At 34.4% G+C, this 18,458-nt stretch overlaps 1 pseudogene; it reads right to left on the reverse strand.

Moving 5' to 3' along the window:
- Window positions 1-537: 537 nt before the first annotated feature.
- LOC124229344 (olfactory receptor 8K3-like) lies at window positions 538-1,476 on the reverse strand (annotated as a pseudogene).
- Between the last annotated feature and the right edge of the window lie 16,982 nt (window positions 1,477-18,458).

Consider the following 18,458-nt stretch of genomic DNA (forward strand, 5'->3'; position numbering starts at 1 on the left):
ATAATTGATTAAATTCAGATGAAAGGTGACTTCAAGTCATCACACTGCATTGAGCCTCCTTGAAACCACATCGAATTTGATCTTAACACACCACATAGAAAAGTATGAAAGCTAAAACAAAAGAAATGTACTTGCACAAACATACACACACATATGCACAAACACACACATAGACACTAGAAAAGTTATTCTAAAGGTTGAGAATAACACAAAAGTCATGTTAACTTCCCTTCTTTACCTACTATTCTTTCTCACTCCCACGCAGCATACCCACTCTACTCATTTATTCTTATGGTCTATAGTCCCTAACCTATTCCACTGAATTTTAAAATTTGTTAAGTTATTATGTTTCACCTCTCCCTGACGAAGGCAAAGATTTTTACTGTTTTCTTCACCTATGTATTTATTGCACTTAGAGGTGTGACTTGAACATAGAGGGCAATCTCTAAATATATGATGAGCTTATTTGTGTTTGCTTTTTCCTCTGAAGGCACACAAAGCAAGTTTAAAGTCATAAAATAATTTAGACCATTCACTTTAAGAAAAGGTATTGCATATTTTTTTCAACACCTTATGTAGGGAATATTTAACATCTGTGTTCCTCAAGCTATAAATCAAGGGATTTAACATAGGAATAACCAGTGTGTAAAATATGGAAGCCACTTTATCAGTGTCAAAGGAGTGAATGGACTTGGGCTGTACATACATAAATGCTAAAGTCCCATAGAACACTGTGACCACTGTCAGGTGGGATCCACAGGTGGAGAAAGCCTTGCGCCTACCTTCAGCAGAATTAATCCTGAGAATGGCTCTGAGAATGAGCAGGTAAGACACAAGTACTACTGGAAGGGATATCAAATCAAAACCTGCTAATATCAGAATAATCATTTCAATTTCCCATGTGTCTGAGCAGAGCAAAGATAATAAGGGGAGACAGTCACAGTAGAAATGATGGACAGTATTGTAGCCACAGAAGGACAAATTAAAAATCTTTATGGTGACTAAAAGAGAAGCAAATGTGCTGTAAAGATATGGCATTGCCACCAGCACCCTACATACCCTTTGTGACATGATGACTGTGTAGAGCAGAGGGTCACAGATGGCCACACAGCGGTCTTAGGACATTGCTGACAGAATAAAAAGCTCACTATTAATAAACATGAGAAAGAAAGCTAGCTGTGTAGCACAAAAATAATAGGATATTGAATTTTGATCCATAATGAAATTTACTAACATTTTGGGTCCCACGGTTGTTGAATAACCAAGATCAGTGAAAGCCAGGTGTCTGAGGAAAAAGTACATGGGCGTCTGTAGCTTGGAGTCCATCTTCGTGAGGATGACCATGCCCAAGTTGCCCACCACTGAGATCATGTAGATCATGAGAAACAGCACAAATAATGGAGCCTGCAGCTCAGGACGGTCTGTGATTCTTGTGAGAATGAATTCATTCAGCACTGTTAGATTGGATTTTTCCATCCAGGTTCATCAGAAACCTATTCTGGATAGAGACGTGAGTATAGTCAGTAACTTTCATGTAATATAATGTGGTAATTTTTTAGTATACAAAGTTGTTATAAATAAAATAAACCAAAATTTACCATTGAGACTCTAATAAAATAATCCACCTCCTACAAATAAAACACACGTATTTAGTAATAGAAACAAAAGTAGAGATAGAGTTGGAGTTAGAGATTTGTGGTTTTCCATTAGACAAACTTTGTCCCCCAAAAAGCACTTGGTAATACTTGGAGGCATTTTCGTTGTCACACCTGGAGGAAGTAAGCTACTGGCATAATGGTTCGAGTCCAGTGATGCTGCTAATTATCCTCCTGTATTAGTGTAGCTGACTACAACAAGGAATCACACAGCCCAAGATGCCAAGAGGGCCAAGACTGGCATATCCTGATAAATATAGAGATATAGGCGTAGATAGATATAGACATAGGTAAAGGGAGCGAAAATGCAAAATGTTAAAAACTCTAAGCATTAGGTTTATAGGTATTTTTTAAAGTTTTGTTTGTCTTTTATATAATGACAAATACATCAATACATTTACCAATTTACAATTATGTAATATGATAATATGTATGATAATTACATAATAAAATTTTTAAAATCCAAATTCCAATTATGTCTGGAAATATTTAAAAGCTCCCACTTTGAAGCATATTCCTATGAAAGTCGTTATGCCTATAAGTGGTACAGGATGAAACAATAAACACGGGACTGATATTGGACAGAGCTGTATAAATAAGGAAATTCTAAAAGATCATAGTAAAGACTATTTCTCTTTAAATAGGGAAATGCACATAAGTGGATATAGTCTCTGTATCTATACTTGTAATATATACAAAGGAGTAGTTTGGGAAACTGTTGTAAGTTATCTTAATCTCTACATACATCAGCAAAATGAACTGTTTCTTAGTAGGGTTGTTTGGAGGATAAGAGAGAATTAAATGTTTCAATGTGTTTACAGTATCTGGAAATACCACTCAAATAGCAAATGCATATGGGTTATTTTTTGTGCTTGTTTTTATTTTGTAATGGGAGACGTTATGTTACCTAAAATGGATTATTAACATATGCACATATAAATTTTTGTGTGTGACTTAATTTCTTTGTCAGGGGTATGATAAATAAGTGGAGCAGTGTGTTATCCAGGTAACTGTCCCCAGTGCGCCCCACCCCCATAACTCAAGTTCATGACTACAACTGGAACATCAATGTGCTATTTTCCTGTATAATTTATCTTCTACCTTATTTAAAATAGTTTATATAAATTTACCTAAAATTGAATGTATTTCTTCCTCCCCAGGTGCATTTCCAGTATAAGTGACATATACTAATTTGCTTGTAACAAATAAAGTATGTTTTCTCATGGAGGAATCTAGGCTAGTATGAGGAAATTGAGCAAACTGAGAGAAAGTGAGATCACTGAAATACGTCTTATATAATGAACTTTACTAAACATTCTCTTTGGATAAAGAGATTCTGCACAGAAAAAAATATATTTAAAATCATCATATTATACAACATCCTAATGGCAAGATAAAATACACAAATATATATACTGATTCCGTGATATTAAGTCTGCACATTAAGGCCACAAAACTCTTCTGTATTGTGATATAATATTTAATGCAGATATAAATAAGTATAATGAAGTAAAAATGCCTATAAATATTCCTAATAAGCCATTAATTAAAAAAAATACCAGGATAAGGCCAGAGTAAAATGAGAATGTCAAGCTAAGGTAAAAGAATTAGGGGTTCAAAAAATTGTATCTGTTCTTCCTTTGAAAAAAATAGAATTGATCCTGGCTACAAGGAAAATAGTGTCAAGAGTCTCTGAATGAGCTCTACGAAAACAAATAGAAAAATACAGCATTTAAAATATTAAATTAGAATAAAATTTAAAAAATATTAAATTAAAATGTGTTTACAGGAAATTCACACTTTGTGAGTTTCTCATATCCAATCCTGTCCCCATGTACATACCTGTCTATGTCAGAAATACTGAACTACAGTCAGGAAAAACTATTTCAAATCAAGGGAATAAGAAGCAATATAAATCTTCTCTAGCTGCAATGAAAGGTTAAAGAAAACAAATTACATTGATAAGTGTTGACTTCCTGTAAGTTGAGATAAGATAAAAGGGTTTTCTCTCAACAGCTTTAGAGTTCTATGGAATGCATCAAATTACCTTTCATTGTTCGCTATCAGTGTTGATTATCAGATTATGAGTTTTTAAATCTTTACTTTTTGAGAAAATTGTATCTGCGCTTTTCCAGATTCCACTGGAAACTAAACATGTTGTCCACTGTACCATCATCATAAAACCGGGTATTTAAAGGTCTCTTAACCACCAAAACTTGCTTTTCACAGCTCAGCGTAAGGTGGAAATTCCCTTTTTGCTCATCAAGAGACCAGAAAAAAATTCACATTTATACATTGAATTAAATTGTATTAATGTATTAATTGTTACTATATTCTTGAGAAAGAAATAAGAAGAGCCTAGAGCCACTAAATGACTAAGGATTTGGAAGGACATCAGACTAGAAACTGAACACCTGAAGTTTCATAATTCTGCCATATCCATATTTTTTTTCCTTATTCTTTAGTCAGGCTTTATTGTCTTTCCATTTCAACTTCTGTTATTCATCTGATTGAGCGTTTGTGTGAACATAAATATTACAATATTCTTAATAGTATTTCTGAAAATATTTTAGCATTTAATCTGAAGTAAAAAGAGAGCAGTCCTATTTTGTTCATGCATTATGAATAGTAGAATGTACACAGAAGTGAATCAGAAATCCTATTTTGCTATGCTTTGCCATAGGATAAAGGTGTTACTTTGCAAATTTCACTAAAAATATCTGGATATTCATATAATATCACACAACATGAGATATTCTGTTTACCTGTAATGAAACCTCTGTGTTCACTCCCCAATATGCTTCATAACATAGCGTAATGACAACAATTTATAGATTCTTTTTCACCCTCTGACACTCTCCCTGAGGAGATGCCAAGCAATTTATTGATTATTCCTAAAGCATTTGAAATCCTAACAGAATGCAAGAGGGGTGTTTATTAATTGCCTAAAACAATTTGTATTTAAAACCAGCAAGTGAGTTAGATTTATCTCTTTGTTTGTGTATTACATTCCCACCTTTTATTTTTGATTGTCTTATTTTTCCTCTTTATTCATTTTTCTCTCAACTTGGCTAGGCTTGGTGCCCAGCTGGTTGGTCCAATGTCAGTCTAGATGTTGCTATGAATATGTTTTTAAGATGTAATTAACATTAATCAGTAGACTGAATTCAGCCAATTCCACTCCAAAATGTGGATGAGCCTCACCCAAACAGTTGAAGCTTTAAAACGTAAAGTCTGAGGTCCCCCAGAGAAAAAGGAATTCTGCTCCAGGCTGCAATATAAGAATTCTACTGTGGTTTTCCACCTTTGTGCTCAGAGGACTGCAGTATCAACTTTTGCAGTGCCGCCTGCCCCAGATTTTCGCCTTGCCAGTCCCAACCGTCGCATGAGTCAATTCCTAAAAAATCTCTTTCTATTTATATATGTTATATATCTATTTTTGGTTCTGTTTCTCTGAAGTACCCTTACTAATACAACGATCTAGGGAAATTGATTACTGTATTTTATCTATACAACAAATTATCATATTCCTCCAGTTCTACATGTCTTTTCAAATGGATGACACAATGCAGATATTTTTAAATGCTGTCCTATTGCATTATTTAAATGATTAGATGAACTAAAAATAATACTAGATTGTGCATATAAGGCATTGTTTCCTTACATTTTGGGGGCAGTTGTTCTATTATATTTTCTTTTTGACCACAGGGAGAGGAATTAGTTACTCCTACTTCTCATTCTCATTTCATAGGGAGTTGTCATCATCTGTTAGTATCTTCTCTTTCAATATATTTACCTGTATTACATTTCAACATTTCCTGTCTTTTCATCATGTCCAATACTCACTCCAATTCTTGTCTACTTTGACACATATTCTACTGTGCATGCTGTATAGCCTGCAAGATCAATATATTCTGGAAAATGTAAAACGTGCATTTGTTTTGCTATGTTATTTTGCTATAAATTGCGTTGTTGCATTCTAAGTTACTTTACGTATTTGTGATATATCCATGTTGTGACTTTTTTAAACTTCTTTCTTCATTATGGTCAACGATATACAGCAAATTTCATGGATCTATTCTTCACTGGCAGATATTTGTTTGTCTCCAGCCTCAGGTATCACTAACACTACCACAACATACAGTTCAATGACAAACCTTGAGCTTGCCATGGTAATATGTAGCAAACAAAATTATCCATGATATACATTTCACATATCTGCCTCTTTGTGTTGACACACATGTAGCTATACCTACACCTACACATATGCCCATACATAAGCACACATACAGTAGTGAGATCTCCTAGAAAAAGAAAATACGTCATTTAATTTTGTTAAATGCCTCAGATTGGGTGTACCAATATCCTCTTCCAACAGCAAATAGATGAATTTCCTGGATCTTCACATCTATGACGGGTACCTGAATTATGTTGTCTCTTGTTAATTAAATTATATTTTAAAATGTGTGTTTCTATCATTGACTTTTTCCTTGTTTCTGGTTTGATTTCTTATCATGTTTAGGAGTTAGGCAAAACGACTTTATAGAGGTTATCATTGAAAATAATAAACTTCACTTTTATAAGTGTAAAATTTGATTGGTCTTGACATATGTTTTCCTCTGAAAAATCTTCAAAACAATCAAGATAATGAACATATCCATCACCCCCAAAAGTTTCTTAGTGTCTCTCTATTTCCATTGTGCCCCTTCCTGCCATACACTGTCTCAGACAGCTTTAGATTTAATTTTTTAAACTTTTTTTGAAATAATTATTGAATTACAAGATGTTGCAAACAAAAGAGCATACAGAGTCCCAGGTTCCACTTAGTTTCCCCAAGTGGTAACAACTTACATAAATACGGAACAATGTAATGACCATGAAAGTAAAATGGGTACAATCTACTGACTTTGTTCAGATTCACTAGTTTTGTATGCACTCATTTGTTTGTGTGTGTATGCAGATATATATGTATGTATTTCTATGCAACTTTATATGTGTACATTTGTGTAACTACTATAATAGTCAACATACAGACCTGGTCCATCACCACAAATGTCCTTTATGCTCTTGCTTTATAGTCATGCCCCCTTCTCTTGTCTCATTCCTCTATGTTTAACTCCTGTCAACCACTAATCCATTTTCTGTCACTATATTTTATCACTTGAAGAATGTTGTATAAATTAAATACTGTTTGTAAGCTTTTGCGACGAAGCTTTCTTCAGTCACTGTAATTCTCTTAAGGTCCATCATGTTTCTGTGTATCAATTGTTTGTTCCTTTATCATTGATTTATTATTATTATTCCTTTATTATTTCATGTGACGAATGATGCATTGTTTTCAACAATTTGCCCTTGAAAGATATTTAAGTTGTTTCCAGTTTTCAACTACCACAAATACAGATTTATGAATTTTTGTGGAAAAGAGATTTTAAGAACATAAGATTTATTTTTCTGGAATGAATGTCCAAAAATGTGATTCATGGTGATTGGATGTAATTTTAAAGTACAATTTATCAATTCTTATTTTTATATATTATATTTTTAATGTCATGTCAATGAACTGTTCACCTAGCATTATGTCCTACAGAGTTTCTTTTATGTTTTTGTCTACAACTCTAATGTTTTACATTTTACATCTAAATCATGATTTCTCTTGAGTCAATTTTTGTATAAAGTTTAGGTCAACATTCTAATTTCTTTTCTTTCTTGTTTTCCCTGTGGACATCCAACTGTTCCAGCAGAATTTATTAAAATATCTATCCTTCTTTCATTGAATTACCTTTGTAATTCATGAAAAATCAGTTGGACTTTTTCACAATTGTCTATTTCTGGCTTCTGTGTTCTATTTTACTGATATATCCGTCTTTCCCTGCGCCAATAACACTAAGTCTCGATAACTGGAGTTATATAAAATATTAGACTGATCCTTTCCACGTTATTCTGATTTAAAAACAGGTTTTAGCTATTCTTTGTCTTATGCATTTCCCATAAACTCATCTATTATCTACAAAAAATATAGCTGAGCTAATATTTGATTTTTCGTTATACCTATAGATCAATTTCAGAAAAAAATTGTCATCCTCACTATATTTAGTCTTCTAATCTATGAAAACAAAACGTCTCCATTGATTTCTATGTTTGATTTCTTTACTCAGCATTTTGTACTTTTCAGCACACTGACCTGTACGTGTTTTTTTTAGCTTTTCTATGTTTTCATTACCCTTGGGGAGATCATTGTGTTTTTTAATTTCTGTTTTACTGTTATTATGTAGAAATCCGATTGATATTTGCTTGTTGATCATGTATGCTACTACCTGGCTGAACTCAACTTTTAGGTTTAGTTTTTTTTTTTTTTTTTTGTAGATTCCCTTTTTTTTTTTTAAAGATTGGCACCTGAGCTAACAACTATTACGAGTCTTTTTTTTTCTGCTTTTTCTCCCCAAATACCCTCGGTATATAGTCGTATATTTTTTTAGTTGTGGGTCCTTCTAGTTGTGGCATGTGGGACGCTGCCTCAACATGGCCTGTTGGGCAGTGCCGTGTCCGTGCCCAGGACCCAAACCGGCAAAACCCTGGGCCACCTACGAACTTAACCACTCGTCCACGGGGCTGGCCCCCTGGAGATTCCTTGAGAGTTTTAATAATATGGTTATTGATATCATTAGATTTAAGTCTATCGCATTGCTATTTGCTTTCTCTTTGTCCCATTTATTTTTCGTCCCAGTTTTCCTTATTTTCTATTCTATATTTTACTGAGGATTTAACAGTTATAACTTTTATTGTGGTTATTTTAGTGTTTGCTTTAGGGTATGTGGTATAGATATTTTACTTGTCATAGTCTACCTTCAAGTGCAGTCATACCCCTTCACATGTAAAATAAGAACTTTACAATGTTTAGTCATTCCCATCATATTATTTATACAGTTTGGCAATGCATTTTTATTATTTTTAAACAATGTCTTTGAGATTTAAATTATTAGAAATTAATATTTTTAGAAATTAAATTATTAGACATATGTGTAGTTCAGGTGATTTCACTCCTTTATCTGGATTCATGTTTTCATCTTCCTTCTAACTGAAGGGCTTCCTTTATCATTTCTCATTGTGTGGGTCTGCTGGTGATGGATTCTTTCAGCAAAAAGTGTTTATTTTGCATTCCTTTGTGAAATCTTTTCCTGGGTACAGAATTCGAGGATGACAGTTATTTTGTTTCAGTGCATAATGAAGTTGCTCCACTATCTTCTTACCCACAGTGCTTTTGAAGATAAATACATTATTCTTTTCAGTGTTCTTCTGTATACAATGTGTCTTTTTTATTTTACTGCTTAAGTTATTTATTTGTCACTGGCTTTGCGCAATTTGATTATGATGTGCCTTTCAGTAGTTGTCTACATGCTTCTTGGATCTGAGATTTGTTAATCTTCCTGAATGTGACAATTTTTACCTTTATCCTCTTTAAAATTTTCATCTATATTTTCTTTAAATAATTTTAATTACCCCCTTCTTTGGGGAGTTCAATTACTTGTATACTTGGCTGCTTGAAGTTGTCTCTCTGCTTATTGTTGCTCTTTTCATGTTTTTTTTTCACTCTCTGTGTTTCTTTTTGGATACATTCTCTTGCTATATCTACAGGTTCACTAATCTTTTCTGCTGTAATTTCTAATCTGCCATGAATACAATCCCATATATCTTTTATTTTGAATATGGTACATTTTGTCTCTAGAAGTTAAATTTCTTTTTTTAATATCCTCCACTTCTCTTATCTTTTTGAAAATATGATATACAATTATAATAACCATTTATTCATTATGGATCATGTTTTTCTGGGTCTTTATATGCCTGATGCTTATAAAATATATCCCATATATTGTGAATTTTTCTCTAATGGATGCTGGATAATTTTGTATTTTACAAATATTTTTGAGTTTTGTTCTGGGATACAGTTATTGGAAATAACTTAATCCTTTCAGATATTGCTTTTATAACTTCTTATGTGGGTCCAGAGCAGGACTCAGTTTAGCCTTAATAATTCTCCTCTACTGGAGTAAGGCTTTCTTGAGTACTCTACCTAATGCCACATGAATTATTAATTTTTCTACTCTCTTTGTAACAAATTGTCACAATTCCTACTTCTGTTTTGAGTTCTAGGCATTGCTGCCTTTAATGATTTCAGATGATTCTTTCTTCAGCCATGAGTGGTTTCTACTTGCATATGCTGATCATTCATCTGTTGAATAATTGAGGGGGATTCTCTGCGGAGATTCAGTGTCCTTTCTTTGTGCTGCTCTTTATCTTTGGTACCCTGTCTTGAAAACTCTAGCTTCTTTGGTGTCACCAAGCTCTAAATTCTGTCTCTTCAACTCAAGGATATTTCTAAGCTTTGCTTGGGTTTCCCCTTTTGACAGCACAGCCTAGAAACCCTCTTAAGATAGAAAAGTGGTGTAATCATAACATTCACTTCCTTTTTTCCTCATCTCTCAGGGATACTGTCCATAGTTGCCTGATGTCAATGGTTTGAAAATTGTTGTTTCTTATATCTTGTCTTTGTTTTTCTTGTTTTAATGAAGGATAAGTACAGTCTCTCACTCCATATTAGTTGGAAGCAGAAAGAGCATAGATGGTCCCCAACTTAGGATGGTTTGACTTATGATTTTTTGACAATATCATGGTGCAAAAGGGATGCACATTCAGTTGAAACTGTACTTCAAATTTTGAATTTGACCTTTTCCCTGGCTAGCAATATGTGTATGATACTCTCTAATGATGCTGGACAATAGCAGCAAGCCCCAACTCCCAGGCAGCCATGTGATCACAAGGGTAAAAAAGCAATTTGATTACAGCCACTCTGTACCTATAGGACCATTCTATTTTTTCACCTTCACTACAGTATTCAATGAATTACATGAGATAATCAAAACTTTATTATAAAATAAGACTGTGTGTTAGGTGATTTTTGCCCAATTGTGGGCTATTTTAAGTGTTCTGAACATGTTTAATGTGGGCCAGGCTAAGCTATGATGTTTGGTAGGTTAGGTGTATTAAATGCATTTTGACTTACAATATTTTCGAGTCTTATGTTTATCGGGATGTAACCCCATATTATGTCGAGAAACATCTGTATACAGCATATTTTAAAGTGAGCTCTGGAACTATTCTCTCCATTCTTTTTAAATCATCTTCTTTATTTTATTTTATTTTATTTTTTCTGCTTTATTTCCCCAAATCCCCCCAGTACATAGTTGAATATCTTAGTTGTAGGTCCTTCTAGCTGTGAAATCATCTTCTTTATTAAACCTCTTATATCCCATATAAATATGAAGAAATATTATTCACATTTTCTTAAGTTATACATCAAGAATCTAATCACTTCCCATCCTCTCTCAAATTATCATAATTAAATCCCTCAGGATTTCCCATTTTTAAATATTAGTATCTTACAGTCTGTTATCTGCACAGCAGTCATAACTGTCATTTAACCAAAGATAGATTAAATCACTCCTTAGCTCAAAATCCTCCAGTGATTCTTTTATCAGTCGGATTAAAAGGCAAGTTTTACAATGGCCTATGTAGTACTATAAGGTTGAATTCTGTGTTACAAGTCTATCATTATATCTTCTATTTCCTAGTCACATTTTACACTCCAACCACCTTCGACTCTGATGTTCCTCAACACAGTAGTCATACTGTCATTTAGGAACTGAACTGTAGTATTGACAGTTGTCTCTCCCTGGAACAGTCATCCCCTAGATAGCCCCATAGTCCACGCACTCAGCTCCTAAAGTGTTTGTCTAAATGTCATCTTTGCAAGAAGTCTCTTTGAGAACCTTAATTAAAACTTAAACATCATCCTGGCTACTTGCTATTTTCAATCTATAGATAGATAATCCAATCTATCATACTGTATAACCAACTTCTCACTCTGCCTATTTTCTCTAAACCTCATAAAAAGAAGGATTTTGACCATTAAGCTTAACAATATATGTTTATTTCCTTGAATGAATCCATTTATATAATATTTATCAGGCATCTTTTTTGTGCCTCTTACCGTGCTAATATAGATGCTACAGATAAAGTTATAAATGGAATACACAAAGTCTCTGGCTTTATAAAAATAAATATTTGGAGCCAGCCCTGATGGCCCAGTGGTTAGAGTTTGGCATGCTTTGCTTCAGTGGCCCAGGTTTGGATCCAGGGCCTGGAACCACGCCACTCATCTGTAAGTAGGCATGCTGTGGTGGCAACTCACATAGAAGGACTAGAAGGACTTACAATTAGAATACACAACAATGTACTGGGGCTTAGGAGAGGAAAAGAAAGAGAGGGAAGATTGGCAACAGATGTTAGCTCAGGGCAAATCTTTCCCAGAAAAAAAAAAAAACAACAACAAAAGGATGGGGCTTACAGAACTTTAAAAAAAAAGTTTAATGGAAGAGGCAATGCCAATAGGCTACATGTGAGAATACGTAGGATTGGCACCCAATCTGGACTTGAAACTAAATGTAGGTTAATATCTGAAGTATGAGCAGGAATTAGCCATCTGTTAGCGATAGATTTTGAAAATAATGATACATTTCTTTATTTCTATGTCTGTCTCACACCAATTCTTGCCCATTCCATGGAGGCAATGGTACAAAGCTAAAACAATGTTAGTTATAGTATACTTTGGCCAACACATCCTTTATTGTTAGTGTATCCTACTGTAAATTTTAAATAAAATATTTGTGCACATATTCCAGGTTCAATGCAGGGCATTTTTCACCTCTTTGTTCCATAAACTGTAGATCATGGGATTTGGCATGAGTATTAACAAAATGTAAAATAGGTGGCCATTTTATCAGTATCAGAGGAATGGCTGGACTTAGGCTGCAAGTGCTTAAATAATAGAGTTCCATAGAATATGAATATCAGTGTCAGGTTAGATCCACAGGTGGAGAAAACCTTGTACCTGCCCTCTTCCCCTGAGAATGGCAACAAAGGTCAGCATGTAGGACACAAGGAGTATCAGAACAGAAGGAACCCAATTAAAAACTGAAAAGATCGGAATTAGCAGCTTAATTTCATGTGTGTCTGAGCAGAGCAAAGATATCAGTGGCAGACTATCACAGTGGAAATGCTTGGTGACATTATAGACACACAACAAGGAAATGAAAATTTTTATGATGATCGCCAAAGACAAAAAGACACTACAGAGATAAGGTATTGCCACCAGCAGCTGATAGAATCTTTGTGACATGATGACTGTGTAGAGCAGAGGGTTACAGATAGCCACATAGTGGTCATAGGACATTGCTGAGAGAAAGGAAATTTCACTAACAACAAAAATACTGAAGAAAGTGAGTTGGATATCACACATCAATTATGGGATATTGTATGTTGATCTGCAACAACATTTACTAAAACTGGGTCCTACACTTGTTGAATAACCAAGATTGGTAAAAGCCAGGTGTCTGATGAAAAAGCACATGGGTCATGTAGTCTAGAGTCTATCTTGGTGAGGATGATCAAGCCCACTTCCCACCACTGAGACCATATAAACAATGAGGAGGAGTCCAAATAATGGAGCCTATGGCTCGATGAGATTCTTAATTCCCATTAGAATGAATTCATTCAGAATTGTTAGATTGTGTTTGTCCATCCAGGCCACTCAGGAAACCTCTACTGGGAGTACGTTTTAAAAAATCATTAATTTGCATGAGATATGACTGAAAAATAAATTAATAAATACATATGGACAAATCGGATGAATTCACACACACACACACATGCATACATGTATATTTATATAATAATTTACGTAAGATCACACCATATCTCTAATTTCAGGATTTTGACATGAATCTTAAAGTTTGATAAAATGAAAATACCTTTTGTTAATTAATAATAACATCATCACACAAGGTAAACAGTTATTTCACTATCCTTTAAAAATATGTGAATATAGTACATAGTGGGAGGGAAATCAGCTAAGGCCAAAACATAACAGAAAAATCATGGGAATGTCACTGAATTTTACTGTCAATGGGGGAAGTTTTTTTCAGAACATGATATTAATACTGTGCCAAAGATTCATCCCACATAATACCTGTTATTTACAAGACAGACACCATACTTTTGAAGAGATGCTCCCATTAGAACCTTAACCAAAGGATTGACTTAGTATCACTAATAAGGAAACAACGCAACATGTTGTGCCTCCTAAAGAGATAACGGATGAGTTACTTAGCATCATTATGAAGTATTCTTAGCAATAGTCTTTATCCTGAATATAACCCATACTTTAGACATTACTTCCAATTTATGAGCAACACAAGTGGTAGGGAAACGCGGTAAATGTCACTGGAAATAATATCAAGACATTTGAGGAGGGGCAGGCTGGGTGACGCAGCAGTTAAGTTTGCACATTCTGCTTCAGCAGCCAGGCGTTCATGGGTTTGGATCCCAGGTGCGGACACGACACCGCTCATCAAGCCATGCTGTGGTAGGCGTCCCACATATAAAACGTAGAGGAAGATGGGCCAGTCTTCCTCAGCAAAAATAGGAGGATTGGCAGCAGATATTAGCTCAGGGCTGAACTTTCTCAAAAAAAACAAAAAAGATTTTCAAAAGAAAAAAACATTTGAGGAGATAACAGCCTTTATATCAACAGTTAATACCATTAAAAGAGAGATTAACATCATTATTATCATTAATATAATGGAAGTCTTCAAAAAACATCCTAAACATATGCATGAGCGTTGATTCTAGTAGAGAGAAAGAAAGAAGAAAGAAAAGAAAAACCAAAAGAAAGGAAGAGAAGGAAGGAGGGAGGGAGAAATGGAGGAAGGAAGGGAGAAAGAAAGGAAGGAAGGAAGAAAAAGATAATATAGAAAAGACAACCATTTGGTTAATGGAGTCATATTAATAGGATCAGTAAAGTAGATGATAATAGGAAACATTTGTTACTTTTTTAGATATGAAAATGATATTAGAGATACAAGCGAGAGTGTCCATTTGTGAGACTATGCTGACATATTAAAAGAATGAAGCTTAATGATATCTGCTACATACATCCTGATGCTGCAGCAAATTAGTCTCTGTCTGTCTGTTTCTCTCTCTCTCTCTCCCCATACACATGCACACACACAAACACATGGAGGAGGTTGTAATAACTGTTTAATAGATCCAAGTGAGTAAATAGACTATGGTTGCATTGTTTCTATTTTCCTTTTATTTGAATATTTTCATAATAAAAGTTGACATAAAATTTGTAGAAAAATTTAGAAAGTACTACTTCTTGAAGTAGCTATATGAAGTTGTTATATACCTAGATGGTACAGGTTAGTATAATCAATGCCCTTAAAATTGGTTGGGGAGCAATATGAATAGAAAGTTCTGACAGATTACTGCAATTTTTTTCTTTTTTAAAGTAACATAAAAGGGCAAACAGAATCTTTATCTTGTACATCCAATCTTAGACAAGCGAATCTTAGACATGCTACTAATAAGCTTTAGTAGAATCTGAGTTATAAGTATTTAAAAAATATCTTTCTATTATTATTTCATATTTCATCAAATACAGACATTACCCTTTTTAATACAATTGAATTGACAATTGAATTACAATAGAATTGACAATATTGTGAGACATGGGTATTATTATTTATAAAATTCTTCTCACAGGTAGGTGTCACCAAAAATGGTGAAATAGGCAACACAAAACTACTTACCTACCTGAAAGCAACAATTTTAGGGTGGTAAAAACTGTCAGAATCAACTTTTTTTTGAATTCTTGAATCTAAACAAACATCACAATTAAGAAATGCCTAATTAAGAAAAAAGCTGCTAAATTTCATTAAGAAAGTGTGTTGTGATTTTTTAACTTACCTACTTAGTAGTCCCCATTCCCCAGCTCAGCATCAACCACGGAGATGGTGGCTCACATCATGGTGTGGATGGCTGGTGACAGATCGGGCAACATGAACTTTGTTCTCAAGGAATTACACTTTGTGTTTTGACCTGTCTGGTGGTTCCCTGAGGGATCAGCTCAGGGCCTTGCCTATGTTTCATCTACCTTGGACATTCACAGAGTGGGAACAACCTCCTGAGTGGCCTTCACTGGAAGACTTTAAATGCAAGTATCCTAGCTGCAGCCACGTGGGGTAAGAGGATAATAGATTGAACAATCAGAAGACAGAACAAAAAGCCTGAGAAATAAGAGGCTAAAGAAGGAGATAAATGGGGGAATAAAGGATTTGGAAAGCTCCCTGCATATGTTAGAGAATCTTGATGGCTGAACACATCTATGAATGGGATAATGCTCAGAAAAGACTTGATAACAATCTAAGCTTTCAACTCTATCTGACATTTAGGCTTCACACAAACGGAAAGTGAAGGCTAAGGAAAAAGTTTAAATGGCCTAGCTAAGAGTTGAAAGAGTGTTGCCAAAACACAGTCAATATTCAAAAAATTGAAAGTTTTTTTTTCTTTGACTCTAGGCAGCTACGTATATCTCTGGCGAATCAAAGTAGACCACTGAGTAAACTGAATAAACCTGTGGCCACACACACAAAGAATACGGTCTTTAAGAAAATAATTTAGAAAAGTCACTATAAAACAAACAACTACAACCCACACTAAGCCCTGCGCATAGAGGAAAATATGATTTCTGGTGCTACTTCATTGAAATAAAAATATCCAATTTTAAACAAAAAATTATGCAGAATTCAGAGAAATAAGAATGCATAGCCCATTCCCAGGACAGAAAAATAAATTTGTAGAAACTTTCCCTGAGAGAGTCCAGCACTATATTAAGTGGATTATGCACCATGGCTAAGTGGGATTCATCCCAACAGTGCAAGGGCATTTCAACATATGACAATAGTTGAATGTAACACACTACATTATTACAATGAAGGAAAAAAGGAACATTTCATCATCTCAATTGATGGAGAAAAAGCACTTGACATGTTTATATGAAATAATATAAATAAAAATATTATTGTGGTAAAATGCACAACAAAAAGTATAATATCTGTTTTTATCATGATTAAAGAACACTCAACAAACTTAATATCACTTTATCGTAATTAAAAAAACACAACAGTAAACACTCAGCTTTGTCAAAAAGGCATCTATGTAAAAACTAAATGTAACATCTTAATTGTGAAAGACTGAAAGGTTTCCTCCCTCATATCAGGAACAAGATGGCCACTTTCACTATTCCTTCTACATTTTATTTGGAGATTTAGCCAGAATAACTAGACAAGAAAAACAAATGAAAGACCTCCAAATTGGAAAGAAAGATGCAAAATTATCTCTATTCACAAATGATATGATCACATATACAGAAAACTGTAAAGAATGCACACCTACTTTTCCCCAAAAACTATTAGAATTAATAAATGAATACAGCAAAGTTGGAAGATACAATATCAGCATGCAAAGATGTCATATTTCTATATGCTAGCAATGATTAATCCAGAAAGGAAACTAAGAAAGCAATTCTGATTATAATTTAATCTGAAAGAATAAACTACTGAGCAATGAATTTAACGAAGAGAGTGAAAAAATGTACACTGAAAACTATAAAATATTCATCAAACACATTAAAGAACTAAATAAACAGAAAGACATCCATGTTCATGGATTGGATGCCTTATATTGTTAAGATGTCCATGCTGTCCAACTTGATCTACAGAGTCAATAAACTCCTGTCAAAATCTCAATGGCCTTTTTTTAAAAATGGGGAAGATAACCGTAAAGTTCATATTGAATTGCAAGGACCCCCCAAATAGCCAAAACAACCTTGAAAAAGAACAAAGTAGCCGGCCTCATACTTCCTAATTTAGAAACTAACTACAAAGCTGTGAGTCACAAAAAAAATATGGTATTGGCAAATGAATAGACATATAAGCTAATGGAATAGGATTGAGGTTTAATAAATCAACTAATACGTCTATGGCTACTTGATGTTTGACAGAGGTGCTAAGACAATTCCTTGGGGAAAAAATAGTTCCTGAAACATATGGTGTTGTGACAACTGAATGTTCAAATGCAAAATAATGAAATTGGATCCTTCCTTGAACTATGCACATAAATTTTCTCAAAATGGGTCAAAGACCTAAGTAGAAGTACTAAAACCAATGGTTTTAGAAATTTATACCTAGAAAACATCTAGGTATAAATCATTATGATCTTGGATTCAGCAATGGTTTTGAGGACTCAGGTTCATTTGTGCATTTTTTTGGTCCTGATCATAGACAAAGCTCTACCTGGCAGTCCTCAGGGGAAAAAGTCACCCTCCCCAAAGCAACTTGGTGCAGGCACAGTCAATGTGTTACAATCTCTAAAGAGAGTTGATGTCAAGGACTCAGGAACCCTGTGTGGGTCATGCTCTTTCACGTGTTTATATTCCTAGCCCTAGTAAACTTCACTGTTGGATGTCTTATTTGAGGTCTAGAACAGAGATCTTTTTCAGGTGCCTTCTTCAGATGTCTATGCTGTGCCATCTTTATGGTGGGATGAAGGGGAAACTCCGAACACATTTTTTTTTTTTTTTGCTCTTTTCCAGTCTTAACCCACTCCTCTCAATCCTCATCCCCAGCCCCACATACACCTCAGGGTCCAGAAAACTGCCAAGTTTTGGACTCCTTCAACAATGGGAAAACTTCCAGGTCTGCACTGAACTACCTGACCCTAAGCCAGTGCTCCTCTTCCATGAGACAAATGCAGCAAAAGGAGTTTCTCCAGCTTTAGACTCTTGTTTATGTCATTATAATAGAGAGTCAAGGCTTATATCTTTAATTTATGGCTTTTTGCTTGTCT

This window comes from Equus quagga, chromosome 17 (genome assembly GCF_021613505.1).
Source record: "Equus quagga isolate Etosha38 chromosome 17, UCLA_HA_Equagga_1.0, whole genome shotgun sequence".
Lineage (NCBI taxonomy): Eukaryota > Metazoa > Chordata > Mammalia > Perissodactyla > Equidae > Equus > Equus quagga.